Source organism: Scylla paramamosain, chromosome 28 (assembly GCF_035594125.1).
Source record: "Scylla paramamosain isolate STU-SP2022 chromosome 28, ASM3559412v1, whole genome shotgun sequence".
In the NCBI taxonomy this organism is placed as follows: Eukaryota; Metazoa; Arthropoda; class Malacostraca; order Decapoda; family Portunidae; genus Scylla; species Scylla paramamosain.
The window spans coordinates 1,375,001-1,395,000 of record NC_087178.1 but is presented as its reverse complement, the minus strand read 5'-3'; the positions used below and the strand labels follow the sequence as shown (position 1 = coordinate 1,395,000).

Below are 20,000 nucleotides of genomic sequence, written 5' to 3'. Positions count from 1 at the left end.
TCCTCCTCCTCTTCTCCTCCTCCTCCTCCTCTGTATTATCCCCTTTTCTCTCTTTCCTTTTATCCACGACGTCCATTACTCCACTCCTCCTTTCTCGGTATTACCCCTTTCCTGTTTTCCTCCTTTATTTATATTTATTATGTCATTAGTTTTTTTTTTTTTCATCCCCTCCTCTTCTTCCTCCTCCATTTCCACCTCTCTTAACCCGTCTGGCGCTCAAGGGAACAGGTAGCGTGCTAGTTAAGATGCTCCCTCACCCTGCGGCCAGGTAGCATTGATTACCTTACGTAACCTACCTGTGCTCAGTCTCTACCTGTCTGTCTACCTTGATAAAGAAAAAAATAAATAAAACCTGTAGATGATAAACACACAGAAGGTGAACACAAAATTGTACGTCAGGTGTAAGTTATGGCGAGAGAGAGAGAGAGAGAGAGAGAGAGAGAGAGAGAGAGAGAGAGAGAGAGAGAGAGAGAGAGAGAGTATAGCGCTGTTGCGAAAGTGGTGTCAGAGGAGGAGAAGGAAAGGAAAGGGTGGGTGGGGAGAGAGGAGGAGGAGGAGGAGGAGGAGGAGGGAAAGCTGCGGGGAATGCAGTGAACAGTGGGAGGGAACAAGAAGCATAAGTCAATGTTCTTCACAAGGTCATAACATTTTCTTCATGCTAAAATAAGAAACTTCAGAAACCCCTTAACCTTCCTTACCACTACCGCCACTACCGCCACCACCACCACCACCACCACGCCCCTAGACACCCGCACAACCAGTTTAGAGGTGAGAACGTGTCCTGTTAGCGGAGAGAGTCGGGAGAGTTGTCTGCCCCTCTCCCATTAACGTGAGGGTGACCTTGAAACTCTCGCATAACGCTGGAGAGACGACTGCATTTTCTTCATCTTTTTCTTCCTCTTTCTCTTCTTTTTCCTCCTTCTCCTCCTCCTCCTCATCATCATTCACTTGTTATTCTGCTTTCCTTCACTACTTTCCTTCTTTCGTTTGTCTCTTCTTTCTCTCTCTTCCTTCTCTACTGACATTTTTCTTTGTTTTCCTCTTCTTCTTCCTTCTCTTCCTCCTACTCTTTTTGCCTTCATTCCTTACTTCTTCCTTCCTTTCTTTTCTACTATCGAGGTGGATGACATCTCCTCCTCTTCTTCTTCTTCTTCTTCTTCTTCTTCTTCTTCTTCTTCTTCTTCTTCTTCTTCTTCTTCTTCTTCTTCCTCCTCCTCCTCCTACTTTTGTTCTTTCCTACATCCCTTACTTCTTTCCCTTCTTCCTTCTCTTCCATAACGTTGTCTAGACCAATGACCTCGACCTCCTCCTCCTCTTCCTCCTCCTCCACCTCCTCCTCCTCCTCCTTTTTTTCATCATTCCTTCCACCTTTCTTATTTACTATTAAGAAGGATCATTTCTCCTTCCCTTCCTTCCCTCTTTCCCTCTTCCCTTCTTCCTTCCCGCTCCAGTAATTGTCAGACACACAGCTCCCCACCTCCCGTCTTCCCTCTCTCCCCTTCCACCGTGCAATTACCCCCCATCTTATCCCAGACTGTCTTATTTTTTTTTTTTTTTCAGAAATCAATGGAAGGGTTACTGAGGTCGGGTTGGGTTACCGGGGACTAAAGTGTTTGCGGAGATTACACATAGACACATACATACATACATACATACACACACATATATACATACATATATTCATACATACAAACGCAGAAGTAAAAGTTCAAAGTAAAATAGATAAATAGATGGATGAACAGATAATGGCGCTCTCTCTCTCTCTCTCTCTCTCTCTCTCTCTCTCTCTCTCTCTCTCTCTCTCTCTCTCTCTCTCTCTCTCTCTCTCTCTCATAAGCATCACCAGATAAATCCAGATATGTGAACCTGACTTAGTAACCTGCAGGCACGTGGAGAGGAGGAGGAGGAGGAGGAGGAGGAGGAGGAGGAGGAGGAGGAGGAGGAGGAGGAGGAGGAGGAGGAGGAGGAGGAGGAGGAGGAGGATGTGACAATGGTGGTGGTGGTGGTGGTGGTGGTCATATACTTAAGTAACGCATAAAAATTAATAAATAAATAAATAAGACAATGAAAGGTAAGAGTAACGAAACCAAATTTACAGTAGTAGTGATTATAAACTAAACCACGAGACGAACACAAATAAAAATAAATAAACAAATATGTACTAAAATGTAAAAGGAGAGGAGGAATGAAGGTGGGGGCAGCAGAAAATGAGATGCAGGGAAGAGAGAAGACGTGAGAAGGAGAGAAAGAGAAGGAAGGGGAGAAGGAAGGGGAGAAGAAGGAAGGTGAGAAAGAGGAAGACAAGAGAAAGAGAGAAGAGAAAGGAATAAAGAGAAAAAGAGGAAAGAGAGAGAGAGAAAAGGAGGGAGAGATGGAAGGAGAGAAGAAGGGAGAGAAGGGGAGAAGGAGGGAGAAAAGACAGAAGGAATGAGAGAAGGAAGGAGAGAAGAGTCACACTGGCCAAAACAGACCTTGCGAGAGGAGAGAGAAGGAAGGAGAGAAGGAGGAGGAGGAGGGAGAGAGAGGCAGCACTAAGTCAACACACACACACACACACACACACACACACACACCAGCGGCCCGCCAAGCACGCCTTTCACCACCAGCCATGACTCGAAATATTTGTTTTCTTCTCCCTGTCTCTATTCCTTCTCTCCATACCTCTCCTCCCTCTTCCTCCCTCCTTGTCTCTCCTTCTCTTACCTTTCCTCCCTCTCCCTCCTTCCTTGTCGCTCCTTTTACCTCTCCTCCCTCTCTCCCTGCTTTCTCTCGTTTCTTCTCCTCTTACCTTTCCTCCTTCCTCCCTCCTTGTCTTCCTTTTTCTTACCTTTTCTCCCTCTTCTATCTTTACTTATTACTCTCTGTTCCTCTCCTCCCTCTCCCTTTCTTGTCTTTCGTTCTTCTCTCATATTTCCTTCTTCCTTTCGCTTCCCTTATTTTCCCTCCCTGTTTCTTTACCGTTCCTTCCATTTCCTCCTTCCTTGTCTTTCCTTCTCTTATCTCTCCTCTCTCCCCTCTTACCATTTCTCCCTACTAATTACCTATTCTCCTTCTTCTGTTATCTTTCCTCCCTTCCTCTTTACTTTCCTCACTCACCTCCTCATTTATCTCTTTTACCTTTCTTCCTTCCTCCTTTATCTCTCCTCCTTACTCTCCTCTGATAAACAGTGGCAAAGACAAATTAATTGCTATTTATCTCCAACCTACTACCTCTATTTTTTTACCACCCTCTCCTCCTCCTCCACTTCCCTCCTCCACACGCACCAGCAATGCTAATCTAGATGCTAATATCAATCAAGAACACAAGTGGTCCGATAAGAATCTGCATGTCTGTCTCTATTGTATGTAAACACTGGATAAATTGCTGAGAACCTGGTCGTGTCAAGACGTGTGTGTCGTCTCGTGCTTGTAAATAATGACCAGATGAGGGGGAAGTGTTGTCAATGGTCTTTAAGTGTTGTTGTGATAGGACAGGACTCTCAGGGGTAGCTGTGTGTTTGTAGTTATGTTAGTACTATGTAAACAATGGGTTCTGTGTATGTGTCTGTGTGTGTACGTAGAGAGGCTGGGAATGAATGAATGAATGATTGAATGAATGAAGGGATATCATGCAGGTGAAGCTATTTACAGTGGGTCTGTTTGTGGTGGTGGTGGTGGTGGTGGTGGTGGTAGTAGTAGTAGTAGTAGTAGTAGTAGTAGTAGTAGTAGTAGTAGTAGTAGTAGTAGTAGTAGTAGTAGTAGTAGTTGTTGTTGTTGTTGTTGTTGTTGTTGTTGTTGTTGTTGTTGCTGATGCTGTTGTTGTTACCACCACCACCATCACCACAACTACTACTACTACCACTACTACCACCACCAATCTCACACCCCCGTAGCCAGACGCTAAGCATACCTACACGCACAACACCACCACCACCACCACCACCACCACCACCACCACCAAGAAGGCACCAGTCAGATCCAGTGTATTACCGTTTAAGCGAACTACACACGAGAGTCCCCGCCGCGCCGCCCTGCTGGTCCCTCCCAACAGTTCAGTGGCAGTAATGGCAGTAATGGTGAGGAGTTAACAAGTGACAGCAGAAAGAGCTATCAAAGTCAATGCCACAGTGATAGAATGCAATGCGACTTAACGGTCTTGACTTTTTGTTATAAACTATCTGAGGGCATGACTGATAAAAAGAAAATAGGTATATAGAAAAATGTCACCGCTTCTATCCAGTTTGAGATTTATGGATGGTGCAGAATACGAAGAAGAAGAAGAAGAAGAAGAAGAAGAAGAAGAAGAAGAAGAAGAAGAAGAAGAAGAAGAAGAAGAAGAAGAAGGAGAAAGATAACAGGCACTAATTTAAAGCAATCAGTCAATTCGCATTTTTCTTTATCATGCGCATATTTTTTCCTTGCTATTGGAGAGAGAGAGAGAGAGAGAGAGAGAGAGAGAGAGAGAGAGAGAGAGAGAGAGAGAGAGAGAGAGAGAGAGAGAGAGAGAGAGAGAGAGAGAGAGAGAGAGAGAGAGAGAATGCAGATTGAGACAAAGATAAAGTAAAAATAGGAGGAGGAGGAGGAGGAGGAGGAGGAGGAGGAGGAGGAGGAGGAGGAGGAGGAGGAGGAGGAGGAGGAGTCGCATGCACAAAATCGAAAAGGAGGAATGCATAAACACGCGCGTCTTGGCCAAGCCTCTCTCTTTTCAAGGCTCCTATTATTAAAACGCCTTCTCTCGTCACGAACACTTTCAAAGATCAGGAAGATAATTAGTCTAGTTGTTAAGATCGTTCTCCCCATTCATGACACAGGGTCCTTATTAAACTACCACCAGAATCAGGCACACACCCTTTAAAAGCCCATTAATTACCACTAGAGCTTGTTAGATTTGAGAGAGAGAGAGAGAGAGAGAGAGAGAGAGAGAGAGAGAGAGAGAGAGAGAGAGAGAGAGAGAGAGAGAGAGAGAGAGAGAGCCTTGAAAACTTTCCTATTCATGACATAGAATCATTGTTACACCGCTAGGTTCACGCACACTTCCTTCAAAACCCCAGTAACTCCCATTAGAGCCCAGTGTTAGATCTAAGAGGAGAGAGAAAAAAAAACAATTAAAATTCTCTTATTCATGACACAGAATCCTTGTTGCTCCCACTAAAGCCCGGTGTTAGATTTAGGAGGAAGAGAATAAGTAAAAAAAATCTTGAAACTCTAATGCCTCTCGTTTGTTCAGAAATGGTCGAGATAAGTCACAGAATCGTTTAAGAATTTGCTCTACTACTACATTATCCTGTCGTAAACTATCTGACCTTCACTCCTGCATGGCGACTGTTAAATCTCTCCTGTCTGTTTAGTTGCACACCGCTCCCTCACTGAAAAACCTCTTCTCTTCTTCCCTCTACGTCTCCAGTGTCTCGATAGGAGTGTCCAATTCAAGGCAAACAAAACAAGATCAAGGTGAAGGAGATTCAATGCTGTCTAACACTCCTCAAGACTATTAACTGTTCTCCTCACGGGCTCTTATCTCCTCACTGAAAGGGCCTCTTCTTCTTTCTCCTTCCTCCTCTTTCTCCAGTGTCCAATCCCGGGTATCCCAAACATTACCGATTTCAACACGGGGAAAAAAAGAAAGAGGATAGCGGGAAAGTGAGGAGAAGATACTACATGCTTGTTTTTTTTAAGGCCTTCACCGCGATAAGCAACAACTCACAACACAAAAAAGGAATAAGTGGAATCTTTACAAGCATGTATAGGAAAGAAGGGCATAAAAAGAACAGGCTTTACAGTTTCTAGGCAGTATAATGCTTGGAGGTGGTGGCTGTGGAATAAGAGAGAGTGCCCCAAGAATACGAAAAGATGTCCCAGGAAGAAAAGAGTCTCAGAAATAAGAAAACACGTCTCTGGAAGAAGAAAAAATGTCTCGGTAATAAAAAAAAATGTTCCAGGAAGAAGAAATATATCCCAAGAATAAGGAAAAACTGTCAAGAATAAGAAAAAGTCCCAAGAATAAAGAAAATATCGAGAATAAGAAAAAAATCCCCAAGAAAAGAAAGAAAATGTCACAAGAAGGAAAAATGTGTCGAGAATAAAAAATTACCGCAGGAAATTAAAAAAAAAAAAAGTCTCAGGAAGAAGAAAAAGTGGAGAATAAGAAAAAAGTCAAGAATAAGAAGAAAAAAATTGTCCCAAGAAGAAAAATATCAGAGTAGTTAAATTAAAGTAGTAGTTAATTAAAGACATGCCAAATAGTAGTGAAGGGGTTAAGTGCATTGTTATCTCATCACCACTATTCTTAAACGCCACAGAGATGATTATTCGGGTTTTCAATGGTGGTTTTCCTACTAATGACGCTGGGAGGCTTCAAACACTCATCCTCCATCATCTGAATTTTCTTTTCGGCAGGTTTTTTGGGGAATTGGCACCAAAGTAGGCCCCTCTCTCTCTCTCTCTCTCTCTCTCTCTCTCTCTCTCTCTCTCTCTCTCTCTCTCTCTCTCTCTCTCTCTCTCTCTCTCTCTCTCTCTCTCTCAATTTTGCTGCCCTTGCATGTAAAAAAAAATCATAAAAAAACAACACTCTTGGAAATCCCACGGACTTCTACTGCAGCCTGTCGTATGGAAGAGATGAGCTGAAGAAATGCTTTGAATGGAGTCAAAAGAGAAGGAAGAAAAGAAGAAATATATGGACGAAATAACGTAGGGAGAATAATCACAAACACATCACATCACACACAACCTGTCTGTTTGACATACTTAATGAAGGGAGCAGAATTTGAATAGAGTTATGAAGTGCAGCTTAACTCTTGTATTAGCATATAGTTTTTAAGTTATTATATTTTCCATATTTTAATGGCGAAACAAAACAAGCAGCAGCAGAAGTAGGGATAAGCAAAGAGCAGAAAATCATTAGCAGCGAGTCAGTACGGAGGAAGAAGGCAAACAGTCAGATTCAGAGAAGGAAACAACCCTGGAAATAACAGCGGGAGGCAGCAGGAGGAGCAGCAGTGTGGTGTGTGGCAGCAGTGCGGTGTGTGTGTGTGGGTGGGGGGGGGAGACTGCATACCATTATCATAAAGAACTTCAAATACAATGCCATAATGCGTGCCTATCTTAACTATTCCAGATCACCTCAGTGGATTGAAGATTGAGCAACACTCTCTCTCTCTCTCTCTCTCTCTCTCTCTCTCTCTCTCTCTCTCTCTCTCTCTCTCTCTCTCTCTCTCTCTCTCTCTCTCTCGCTTACCAAGAGAAATAGACTCAGCACAACATGAACCAAAATAACTCTCTCTCTCTCTCTCTCTCTCTCTCTCTCTCTCTCTCTCTCTCTCTCTCTCTCTCTCTCTCTCTCTCTCTCTCTCTCTCTCTCTCTCTCTCTCTCTCTCTCTCTCTCTCTTTCATAGGGGGGCAAGTGTCCTGATCTGCTGTGTTTTATTATCCCAAGTGTTGCAAAATTACATACAAGTGTCACTTTTAATGAGAGTCAGGTGGCAGTCATAGTCCCTCCCTCCTACCCTCCCAAAAAAAAAGTAACTGACACCGCATATTAGGAACAAAAAAATTATGACGCCAGTTTCGAATTTACATCTGTTAGTCTTCCGCCTGAGTGTTCACATCTGTACTTGTGTTTATAAAATTAGAGATATTATGATCAACTCTTGGTGAAATGTTTACTCGTACAAAATCAGTATAATGGTGAAGGCCTTTGCTCTCTCGCCGCGACTGTTTTCAAAGGCCACAGAGATGATTAGCCGAGTGCCCTGTTCATAATGTAGAAATCTTGTTAATCTGTCACCAAAACCATGCAAAACACTCAAAGACTCTGTATCTTCAATGTAAGTGTCGCACTGAGTAGCACTTTGCTGTTTCACCATGACTGTTTTCAAAGGGCATAGAGATGATTAGCCTGGTTCTTAAGAGTATTTGTCCTATTGATAATAGAGAAATGTTGTTAATCTCTCACTAGAACCAGAGAAAACACACTTAAAAACCCATGTCACTTCAACTAGAGCCTTTTCAGAATATGTTCCTAAGTCAAGTATCTGATCTAACATTCTCCTTGACAATCATCCAAACGTAAGCTCTTTTTCCTCTCGTGTTTCCTAAGGCTAGTCTCTGTCAGTAAATGGTGAACACAAGAGAAGCGGTAGGAAGTCTCACGTTCAGGTAACCTGACAATTATCCAATCTTGACTTTTTTTTTTTCCTTGCAGTTTTCTGACATCTTATTTTCCTCGATACTTTTCCAGATTAGTATTTTTTTCGCCTTGATATTTTTTTCCAGTCCAATCTAATATTTTCTCTGACAGTTATCCGATCTAGAGTTTTTTTATTTTATTTTTTTTACTTGGCACTTCTTTAACGTCATACTTTCCCTGATACTTTTTTTCCAGACTTAGATTTTTTCCTTGACATCTTTCCAATCTAACCTAATACTTTCTCTGACAATCATCCACTCTGGACTATTTTTTTCCCCCTTCGCACTTCTTTAACCTCTTTCTTTCCCTGATAATTTTCCCAACCTACTTCTTTTTCCCCCTGACATCTTTCCAACCTAGTATTTTCCCATTCAAATAGGGTAATCTAATATGTACTTGTATTTCACGCCTGATGCTTGTGGAATCCAGAGCTTTCCTTAATATTTATCATGATGTTTTCCTTGAATTTACCCAAGCAAGTCTTCTATCCTGATTCATGTGCAACGCAGTATCATTTTTCCTCGTGCATGTATGTATGTACGACAAGAACGTGTTGAAAGTATAATTCTTTTAACAGTAAAGATTTTTGTATATATTTACTGTACTGTTGTGTATACCTTTATTATTTTGGTCAATGAAAAAACTAAACACACTGACTAACTGACCATGTATGTATTTTGGTCATTAAAACTAAGTAACCTAACTACAGCAATTAACTAGCCATGTATGCATTCTATAATTAGTTTCTTAACCCTTTGCTTACCAGATAATGTTTCTCCATAATTACAACTTTTATGGACACTTATTCTTATGATCCAGTTTCTTTAAATAGATTTACAAACGAGAAGAGAAAAATATAACCTCCAATTCTCTCTCTCTATATATTGGTGTACCCATTCTCACGGTACTCTGAAGGCTAAGAGATGGTGAGCAGAGCATTGAATGAGTTAACAACCACTAAGGGAGCAGAAAAGCACTAATAAAACTAAGCCTACCCAAAAACAAGGTCATGTAGCGCCAGGCAGAATTACGAGGGAACAGTGAATAACCACCTGGCATCTATCTTAGGCCTACACACGTACGTAGGTCTAAATACGAGTATAACACCCGCTACTCCTGTCATTAGCGGTCCTTCACCTGCCGCCCTAGCCAATACAGAGGTGACCCACTTTACTTCGTGGGTTTATATTTAAATGGTAGAAAACGGTCGTCACTTACTGTTCGGTAAAGAGGTGTTCAGTAGACCAAGTTCCCATGTTGAGGTTCTTTCTTCGTCAGTGCATTCCCGGTCGTTTGAAAGTCTGAAGGTGAGTGGGTGATTTTCCTGCTTGTCTTGGTCGAATATGTGATTTTTCTGCTTGTTTTGGTCGAACATGTGATTTTTCTGCTTGTTTTGGTCGAATATGGTGATTTTTCTGCTTGTTTTGGTTGAATATGGTGATTTTTCTGTTTGTTTTGGTCGAATGTGATGATTTTTGTGCTTGTTTTGGTCGAATAAGGTCATTTTCCTGCTTGTCTTGGTCGAATATGGTGATTTTCCTATTCGTTTTGGTCGGTGATGGGTGAATAACTTACTTACTTTGATCAGAAGATGAACACTTGCTAATTCTGACTGACTGATTGACTGCCTGACTGATGCTACGGACTTCCACTACGAGGTCACGCAGAGCCGCTTCTAAAAGTAAATAAAACCACCTCTAAGTTGGACATGTTAAAATCAGGACAGACAAGGAATCTGACAACATGAAAACGATAAGGAACTCTACAGAAAGCCACTTGACTTACGTATGGTATAATCCTTCTATAAAACCTACTTACTCATATCTTCCTATCATTTCTATCTCCATTTATTCATTCTCTTAAAAGCTCCCAATTGACTCGGCACCCCCATTAATACTGAGTCCATTGCAATCATCTACCACTCCATTTAATTATTAGTTTTCTTTTTAGCTCTTTTCTAAACCTCACTTAATCCCGTTTGAGCTCGTTATGTCTTACCTGTCCTGATTACTGGCCCTTGAGATTTTGTTTACCTGGGGAACAACACGAAAAATGAGGATGACAGCACACACACACCACAAACACCACAGCACGAGCAGAAAATCGGAGGAGACGCAACAGAAAACGGAGGAAAAACAAAAAAACAGAGGAGGAAAAACAGAAAACGGAGGAGATGCAATAGAAATCACTTGTCAAAACACAATTCGGACCCTAGTGATCTTTGTAGCCCTTGAATAAAACTGACGAGAGAGAGAGAGAGAGAGAGAGAGAGAGAGAGAGAGAGAGAGAGAGAGAGAGAGAGAGAGAGAGAGAGAGAGAGAGAGAGAGAGAGAGACACGGTTCAGCGTTAAGAGGAGCCCGTGTCGTGACTTCAGCAGGTAAGTAGATGCTTGCTTTATTTGGGCAAGTGGAACGAAAATAAAAAAAAATGAGAATTGACAAAGAGAGATGGACGTGTGTGTGTGTGTGTGTGTGTGTGTGTGTGAGAGGTTGCAGGAAGGGCGTGATGGAAGGTCTTTGTGCTGTAGTGCATTGACTCCGTCCCTCAATAATGGTGATGGACTATGAAAAAAAGAAAGAAAGAAAGAAAAAGAACGCAACGAGGAACAATACAACTCAGCATGCACTGCCAAGAATAGTCCGCAATGAATAGTGGCTTCCCAAACAGCCACTCGGAAAGAACGTTACAAAATTAGCGTCACTTGAAGATCAGCCACACAAAACTTATTTCAAAAGTGGGTTGGGTTATGTTAGGTTAGGTTAGGGTTAATTGGGTTATGTTAGGTAAGGTTAGGGTTAATTGGGTTATGTTAGGTAAGGTTAGGGTTAATTGGGTTATGTTAGGTAAGGTTAGAGTTAATTGGGTTATGTTAGGGTTAGGTTAGATAGGTCACGTTATTTTATTGAATCTAACCTAACCTAACCTAACCTGACGTAACCTAACCAAACTAGCCGTATTTACAGTGGGGCATATTAGGCAAGGTTATGTAATTTTGTGTAACCTAAACTATCCACCCTAATCATATTCAAGGTGGGTCAAGTTCTATTAGGTTAGGTTAAGATAGGTTATGTAATTTAATTTAACCTAACGTAACGTAACATTCCAGCTATATTCAAAGTTGGCTAGGTTAGATAAGATTATGTAAGTTTGTCTAACCTAGCCTGACCTAACAATCCTAGTTACAGTAAAATCCCTCTTATCCGGCATCAACGGGACCGCCGACATGCCGGATACTTGAATATTGCCGGATACTTGAATAGAAGTGAAATTATGTCCACAATCACCACCCTACACTCACGCATCTTACCATAACAAAGAACAGCTGATCTTAATCAGCAGCTGATCTGATCAGCTGCTTAAGTATAAGCACAACACGCTTCCTCTTTTCTACAACTTTAGGCATGATGAAGGCGTCAGGCGATAAACAGTGCACACGCGGGACTGAGTCACTGAGTAAACACAGTGCAGTGGGCTGCGGATGGCGCAAAGCAGTGCGCTCTGGTGGCCAAGGGACAAAGTATGCCTCGCGCGGGAATTTTAATCGATTTTATGAGTACACATTGATTTTTTATTGATTTTAAGGCTCGGGGAAAAATGTGCCGGATACTTGAAGCTACCGGATACTCGAATGCCGGATAAGAGGGATTTTACTGTATATTCAAGGTGGGTCAAGTTACATTGGGTAAGGTAATGTAATTTCGTCTAACAATCTTATCTAGCCACCCTAGTTATTTTTAAGGTGGGTTAAGTTATATTAGGTTAAGTTAGGATAGGTTATGTAGGCGAGTCTAATTTAACATAACAATTCTTAACCTAATCACTTAGCTATTTTTACGGTGGGTTAGGTTATGTTAGGAAAGGTTATGTAATCTAAATTTAATGTAATTTAACCTAACCCCGCTCCCCTAGCAATTTTTACATAGCCTAACCTAACTTAACCATCTCATACGTAGCTGGGACCCGCTGATGTTAATTTGATCTGAAAATTCTCTTCCACAACCTGTAGCAGTCCATCACAATAAGGTTCGCGATCTTCTATGCTCTTGTGTCTTATTTCATCTATTTTTTTTTTTTTTTTACTTATTTTATCTTATTTACTTTTTTTTTACATGGTGTGATACAAATTGATTGTGGATTTCAAGTATATTTTCATGATTTCGGTGATAATTTAACACGGAGTCTGCATCATCAGTGGTTCAGAAAACACCCAAGAGAACCTGATGAATCGAGACGCATCGGTGGCCTTTGAAAGCAGTTCTGAGGAGAGGCTGAGTGAGGTGCTTAAGAATCCTGCAGGCTTGAGGCGCGTGAGGAGCGTGAGGGGCGAGTGAAGATTCTGAAGGGAAGTTATGCATATACTAGTTACTGTGGTAAAAAGAAAAAAAAATGAAGAAAGAAATAAAGAAAAAATAAATAAATAAAATAAATAAATAAATAAACTGTGATGATAACAATGTCTTCCGAGAGAGAGAGAGAGAGAGAGAGAGAGAGAGAGAGAGAGAGAGAGAGAGAGAGAGAGAGAGAGAGAGAGAGAGAGAGAGAGAGAGAGAGAGAGAGAGAGAGAGAGAGAGAGAGAGAGAGAGAGAGAAAACATGCACTCCAAATTCATTAATACGTAACAGGCATACCAAAGAATCCGTGTTTTTTTTTTTTCTCTCACAATTTTCCTTTCTCTAATCTATTTTATAACAAGTACACACAAGAATAACATATTTTCTCTCACACTTTTCCTTTTTCTAATCTATTTTGTTATACGTAATGTACAAGAAACACATGATTTCTTTCATTTTCTTTATCTGTAGTCAACATTCTTATATGTATAAACAGCAATCACGTGTTTCCTCTCATTTTCTTTACCTGTAGTCAACATTCTTATATGTATACACAGCAATCACGTGTTTCCTCTCATTTTCTTTACCTGTAGTCAACATTCTTATACGTATACACAGCAATTACGTGTTTCCTCTCATTTTCTTTACCTGTAGTCAACATTCTTATATGTATACACAGCAATCACGTGTTTCCTCTCATTTTCTTTACCTGTAGTCAACATTCTTATACGTATACACAGCAATCACGTGTTTCCTCTCATTTTCTTTACCTGTAGTCAGCATTCTTATATGTATACACAGCAATCACGTGTTTCCTCTCATTTTCTTTATCTGTAGTCAACATTCTTATATGTATACACAGCAATCACGTGTTTCCCTTCATTTTCTTTACCTGTAGTCAACATTCTTGAAAGCATACACGTGTTTCCACTCACTTCTCCCCCTCTGTAATCTATCTCCTTATCTGGCGTCTTGTTAAGGGAGATAAGGAGAGATTACAGAACCAGATTCCTCCGTCACTGGCGCCCTTGTGACCCGAGAAAGTGATATGATGCATTAGCTAGGGAGATGACGCGTCAGGCTAACCCACGTGACTCCAGCATCTCTCTCTCTCTCTCTCTCTCTCTCTCTCTCTCTCTCTCTCTCTCTCTCTCTCTCTCTCTCTCTCTCTCTCTCTCATGCACGTCTTCGTCTCTCTTTATGCTTATTTCCATTCATAATTATGATGCTTATGTTCTTATGTCTAGCCTTAAACACAAGCTCACACACACACACACACACACACACACACACACACACACACACACACAAACACACGTGCCTTTATCTCTGCCAAGTGACGTCAAACACAGAAACCGGAAAATATGTTATAATAAAAGTGAGCCTTATATTTGTCAATTCGAAGAAGAGGAGGAGGAGGTGGAGGAGGAGGAGGAGGAGGAGGAGGGAGGGGAAAGTCAACCTCCCTCCTCTTCCCTTCTCATCCAAATTCCTCTTACTCTTACTCTTCTTTCATTTTTTTTATTAGATTTTTGTTGCCCTTGGTTAGTATCCTTCCTACATAAAAAAAAAAAAAAAAAATCCTCCCTTCTCTTCCGTCCTCTTCCAAATTTCCTCTAATTCTTCCCTGTTCCCTCTTTCATCTTCCTATTCTTCCCTACTATTCCAAACTCCTCCTTATTCTTCCATCTCTCCTTCAGCCTCCATTTTCATATCCTCTCTTTCATCCCCTTTCCTTCCCTATTCTCCCCCTTCCATCCTCTTCTTCCCTACTCTTCCAAGCAAATCTTACTCTTCCCTGCACCCTCTTTCACCCTCCCCTCTTCTTTCCTTCTACAAGCCTCACTCTCCTCTTCCATGTTTTCTCTTCCATCCTCTTCTACTCGTACAGTCTTCCCTTTGCGCTTCTCTCTCTTCTCTTGTCTACCGCGTGACCTTCTACGTTCGCTGATCACATGCAGCAACATCACGACTCAAAATTCCTATTGCTTCATTATAATCTACAAGGACAAGTTTACGGCGGAGATATCTGGGGAGAGAGAGAGAGAGAGAGAGAGAGAGAGAGAGAGAGAGAGAGAGAGAGAGAGAGAGAGAGAGAGAGAGAGAGAGAGAGAGAGAGAGAGAGAGAGAGAGAGAGAGAGAGAGAGAGAGAGAGAACCTAAATAACACACGAAAAGACGAAGGAGAAATATAAGAAAAAGAGAAAAGAACGAAACAGAAGAAATACAAGAAAGGAGGAAAGAAGGAAACACAAGAAATAAAGAAAAAGAGAAAAGAAAAACATAAAAAAAATAAATAAATAAAATAAAAAAGAAGGAAAACAAAAGAAATACAATAAAAGAGGGAAAGAAGGAAGAGGAAAGAGAAGCAGACGACAGCAGGAAACGAAGACAGTCAAACAGAAACACAAACAAAGACCAAGATCACCAACAGACGGTATTGCAAGCTGATGGACAAGAAACAGGAGGTGCAAACGTTAGAGAAGCAAGGAATTCCAAAGCTAACAGTGAAAAAAGGAAGGGAGGAAGGTGAGGCGCGGCAGAGGCGGGTGTGTATGAGCAAGGAGAGGAACTGAATTGATAGACGGGGATGAAAGACATGAAGAAAGAGGGTGAAGAGAAAAAGTGGTGCAAGGGACAAGAGTGTGATGGAGAGGGAGTGAAATGATAAATTGAGAAGAAAGAGACGAGAAGAAGGAGAATGAAGGCGCAAAAGGGAAAAATGGGAAGAAATAGTGATGAAAAATAAGAAATAACATAAATTCAAGTGATGGAGAGAGATGAAAATTGTGAAGAAAAAGGATAAAGACTGAAAGGAAAAAACAAGAGGAAAACCTGATGAAAGGAAATAAATGGAGAGAGAGAGAGAGAGAGAGAGAGAGAGAGAGAGAGAGAGAGAGAGAGAGAGAGAGAGAGAGAGAGAGAGAGAGAGAGAGAGAGAGAGAGAGAGATTGACAGGAAGCAAGAAAAGAAAATGGAAACAGAAAGCAGAAACAGAATGAAAGAAAGAATTTAAAAAGACGAATGAAAAGTGAAGGAGGAGGAGGGAGGAGAAGAGGAGAGTGTGAGATGGAGGAATACGAAGAAGTGATGAATGGAGGAAAGGAGGAGGAGGGAGAGGAGGGAAAGGAGGCGAGGTGGTGAGGAAATGAGAGCTGTTTATCAGAAGAAATAGTGGGAGAGGCCCAAGAATATAGTGCAAGAAGAGGTATTGATGGAATGCGTCATCTTAGGAGGAGGAGGAGGAGGAGGAGGAGGAGGAGAAGGAGATACCAACCAAACATCACAAAGGTCACTGATAAAAGAAAGGGAATGCCGGTCAAGGACAATGGTCTTCGGAAACCTTAAGTGCAAGACAGATGGAAAGGTGAAAAGGTGGAAGCTCTACACCCACCAACCTTCCCCACCCGTCCCTCCTTACGATATAAAAACAGGGAGTGGAAAGATCAGAAAAACAAGTGTCAGATGGAGAAGTGGAGGAGGAGGAGGAGGAGGAGGAGGAGGAGGAGGAGGAGGAGGAGGAGGAGGAGGAGGAGCAGGAAGCCCTACCTGGCACTCAAACGTCAACAGGTCTTGGTGCCAGGTATGTGAAACCTCCTTTTCCTCCCAACATCTACACACGATTTTCTCCTCCTCCTCCTCCTCCTCCTCCTCCTCCTCTTCCTTCTGCTCCTCCTCCTCTTACGCAAGATTCTTCCTTTCTTCTCCATTTCCAAATTCATCATCAACATGATTTTCTCTTCCTCCTCCTCCTCCTCCTCCTCTTATACTAGATTCTTCTTTCCTTCTTTCTCCAGTTCCGAATTCACCACACTTCCGCTTCTTCTCTTCCTCACGAAAGCTTTCTACCCTATTCCACTTCTTTCTTTCTCGTCTTCTTTAGCGTCCTCTCATCTTCCTCCTCTTCTTCCTCTTCCGCCTATTCCTCTTTGCTACTTAAAATAATTCTGACAGAGACAACTGCTCCTCAAATACACTTCCTCTCACCTCAACTATGATGTGTGTGTGTGTGTGTGTGTGTGTGTGTGTGTGTGTGTGTGTGGTGGGGGAGGACTGGCAGGATCTTCATCTCTCCCCCTCCCCCCTACACACACACACACACACACACACACACACACACATACACCAGAGCTCGTAAACCCTGGCACTCAAGCGGACCCAAGCAGTAGTGCCTAAGAAGCAAAATGTTATGGCACGTTATTGCACCAAGCTATTAATATTTAAGAAGTATTTTACGATGCCATATTATTGCTGATGGTGGGGCGATGTCGGCTGTTTCTCCTGGTGGTGGTGGTGGTGGTGGTGGTGGTGGTGGTGGTGGTAGTGGTACAACAACAACAACGACAACAACAACAACAAGAATAACAAAAGCAAAAAGGGCGTGATAAGCGACTTTTTTTTTGTCCATGTTTCTGCCCTTCGCTAGTACATGAAACAACAACAACAACAACAACAACAACAACAACATCACATAACATTACATAAGAAGGAAAAACAACACTAATAACACAACAACAAACAACCCAAACAAATACAGGGCAACAACCACCCATACACCAATCCCTAACACACACACACACACACACACACACACACACACACACACACACACACACACACACACACACATGAACGCCATATGTGACGGACTTAATACTCGTGGTGGACGTGTTCAAGACTTCCGTGTCAGTAAGGTCACAATGTCAAGGCGCCAGTATGGATGGACGATCTTATTGACGTGTTGGGAGGAAAAGCAGGGCGATTATCCCAAACTGAGAGGCAAGAAGCGATATTGAGAAAAGAAAATGATGAATGTTTCTTTAAAGTGAGAAAAAATCGTAAAAAAAAAACTAACAATTTACGTAGCGAAGATGAAAGTAGTAGTAGTAGTAGTAGTAGTAGTAGTAGTAGTAGTAGTAGTAGTAGTAGTAGTAGTAGTAGTAGTAGTAGTAGTAGTAGTAGTAGTAGTAGTAGTAGTAGTAGTAGAAGAAGAAGAAGAAGAAGAAGAAGAAGAAGAAGAAGAAGAAGAAGAAGAAGAAGAAGAAGAAGAAGAAGAAGAAGAAGAAGAAGAAGAAGAAGAAGAAGAAGATGATGATGATGATGATGAAGTTAATAATGATAAATGATAATAATGATAATGAAGAACAAGAACAAAAACAACAAAAACAAGAACAAGAAGAACAATAACAACAAGAAGGAAAAGAAAGGAAGAGCAATTGGATTAAACTTTAAACTGATTACTAAAAAATAAAAGTACCGTCATTTTTTTTATTTTTTTTTATGATTTGAAAACCAGGCGAAATCCCCAAATTGAGCCAAATCACCTTAAAACGGTCGATCTCTAATTAGATGCTTGTTTGTTTTGCATGATCTCTGTCTCGAAGCTTCGTAATTAATGTTCGATTCAACCTATACTTCCCCCCCCCCCGTGTCGAAATTATGTGAATATTTTTTTTAACTTCTGAAATTTCTATGCCACAAAGACGTGAGAAGGACAGAGAAGAAAAGAGAAACACACTATTATCTCTCTGTCTCTTCGTAATTAACATTCGACTCTACATACAAATTTGTTTCCTGCGTCCAATCTGTATAATAAATTTTGCAACTCATTTCTGAGACTTCTGTCCCACAAAGATGAGAGAAAGACAAAGAATAGAAAAAGACAGCTTGATCTCCCTGTCTCTTCACAATTAATACTTGATTCATTTATTTTTTTCCTGCATCCAAACTATGTGATCACTTTTTCAACCCCATTCAGAGATTTCTGTGCCACAAGGACGAGACAAAGACAGCATAGCCTCCCAGCCTCGAAGTTTAATTAACGTTCTATTCTACTTACATCTCTTTCCCATGTCGACATAACGGGATCTATTTTTCAACTCGGCAAATTCATGTGCCACAAAGGCGGGGGGAAGAGACGCGAGCAGAGGTGAGTGACTGGCACAGGTGTCTGGAGCTGCTGGCTTGAGATGGCTGTCTGACATTTGCTATACTTTCCGGTGGCAGAATTTAAATGAGGAAACATGTAGAGCAGGAAGGAAATTGCAATATAATGTGTGAGAGCATAAATTTGTACGTAACTCATTGCATATCATAGAGATTGTGTAGAATACGATAACTGCATCAGGAGCCAAACTGAGACGCGCTAACTAATACTGCTAACGACCAATTCCATACCTATATAATATTATGGGACTGTATAATTAGCAAACCTTTTTGTTTCACCTGATTTTGTTCTTGGGTGTTCCTTCCTTCTGCATTTAACTCTTTCACTGTAATACGAACCAATCAGCAGCACCAGAATTAATGCATGAAATCTTTATAAACATCTATAAAAAAAAAGAAGGGTATTAAAAAGAATATATTTTGCAATTACTACTCATTTTAAAGATTAGAGGCGGCTGTGGAACAAGTCAAGATGTCTGACAGTCATTAGTAATTGAGGAAAGGTGTACCTAATTAATAGTCAAAGGGTTAACTTCCTATTCTCTGTGTGTGTGTGTGTGTGTGTGTGTGTGTGTGTGTGTGTGTGTGTGTGTGTGTGTGTGTGTGTGTGTGTGTGATGCGATTAGTTTCCTTCGGTGCTGTGAGTCTTAACAAAATACGACCGTAGCTGCAAAAGAATGACCGGATTCTTCTGGAACCGAGTATACACATTCCTATCACACACACACACACACACACACACACACACACACACACACACACACACACACACACACACACAACATTTCACCCACACCAAACACTTCACACTATCAGGTACTTGACTCACGGCCATTTCTTGGTGGGGGAGGTAGCGCTCTCTCTCTCTCTCTCTCTCTCTCTCTCTCTCTCTCTCTCTCTCTCTCTCTCTCTCTCTCTCTCTGAAGCCTTGAACTCTTGTTGACGATTTTTTCTTCTTGCATGTTAGGGAGACAAGCAAACACAAAACTAAGGAAAATTATAATAAAAAAATAAATAAATACATAAAAATCTCCCTCCCAGAATTAAACAGAGGCAAAAGGCAGACACACAATTTAATTTCTCAGTCGTCTTGGTCCTTCTCTCCCGAAACAGTTCAAGTCGTGGCCAGGAAATGGAGGGAGCTTGTCTTGGCGTTAGGTTAAGTTAGGTTAGGTTAGGTTAGATTAGGTTGGGTTAGGTTAGGTTAGGTTAGGTTAGGTTAGGTTAGGTTAGGTTAGGTTAGGTTGGGTTAGGTTAGGTTAGGTTAGGTTGGGTTAGGTTAGGTTAGGTTAGGTTAGGTTGGGTTAGGTTAGGTTAGGTTAGGTTGGGTTAGGTTAGGTTAGGTTGGGTTAGGTTAGGTTAGGTTAGGTTGGGTTAGGTTAGGTTAGGTTAGGTTAGGTTGGGTTAGGTTAGGTTAGGTTAGGTTAGGTTAGGTTGGGTTAGGTTAGGTTAGGTTAGGTTAGGTTAGGTTAGGTTAGATTAGGTTGGGTTAGGTTAGGTTAGGTTAGGTTAGGTTAGGTTAGGTTGGGTTGGGTTGGGTTAGGTTAGGTTAGGTTAGG

At 41.4% G+C, this 20,000-nt stretch overlaps 1 protein-coding gene and 1 long non-coding RNA gene across 3 annotated transcripts in view; one reads left to right on the top strand and one right to left on the bottom strand.

Moving 5' to 3' along the window:
* LOC135114663 (sodium- and chloride-dependent glycine transporter 1-like) overlaps window positions 1–20,000 on the top strand; it is a 106,264-nt gene that overhangs the window by 41,428 nt on the left and 44,836 nt on the right. The window lies entirely within an intron of this gene.
* The window catches only part of LOC135114672 (uncharacterized), a 41,777-nt gene continuing 29,724 nt past the window's right edge, over window positions 7,948–20,000 (bottom strand). The window contains exon 3 of the long non-coding RNA XR_010275625.1: window positions 7,948–9,839. This is a non-coding gene — a long non-coding RNA (uncharacterized LOC135114672). The remainder of the gene's footprint in view (window positions 9,840–20,000) is intronic.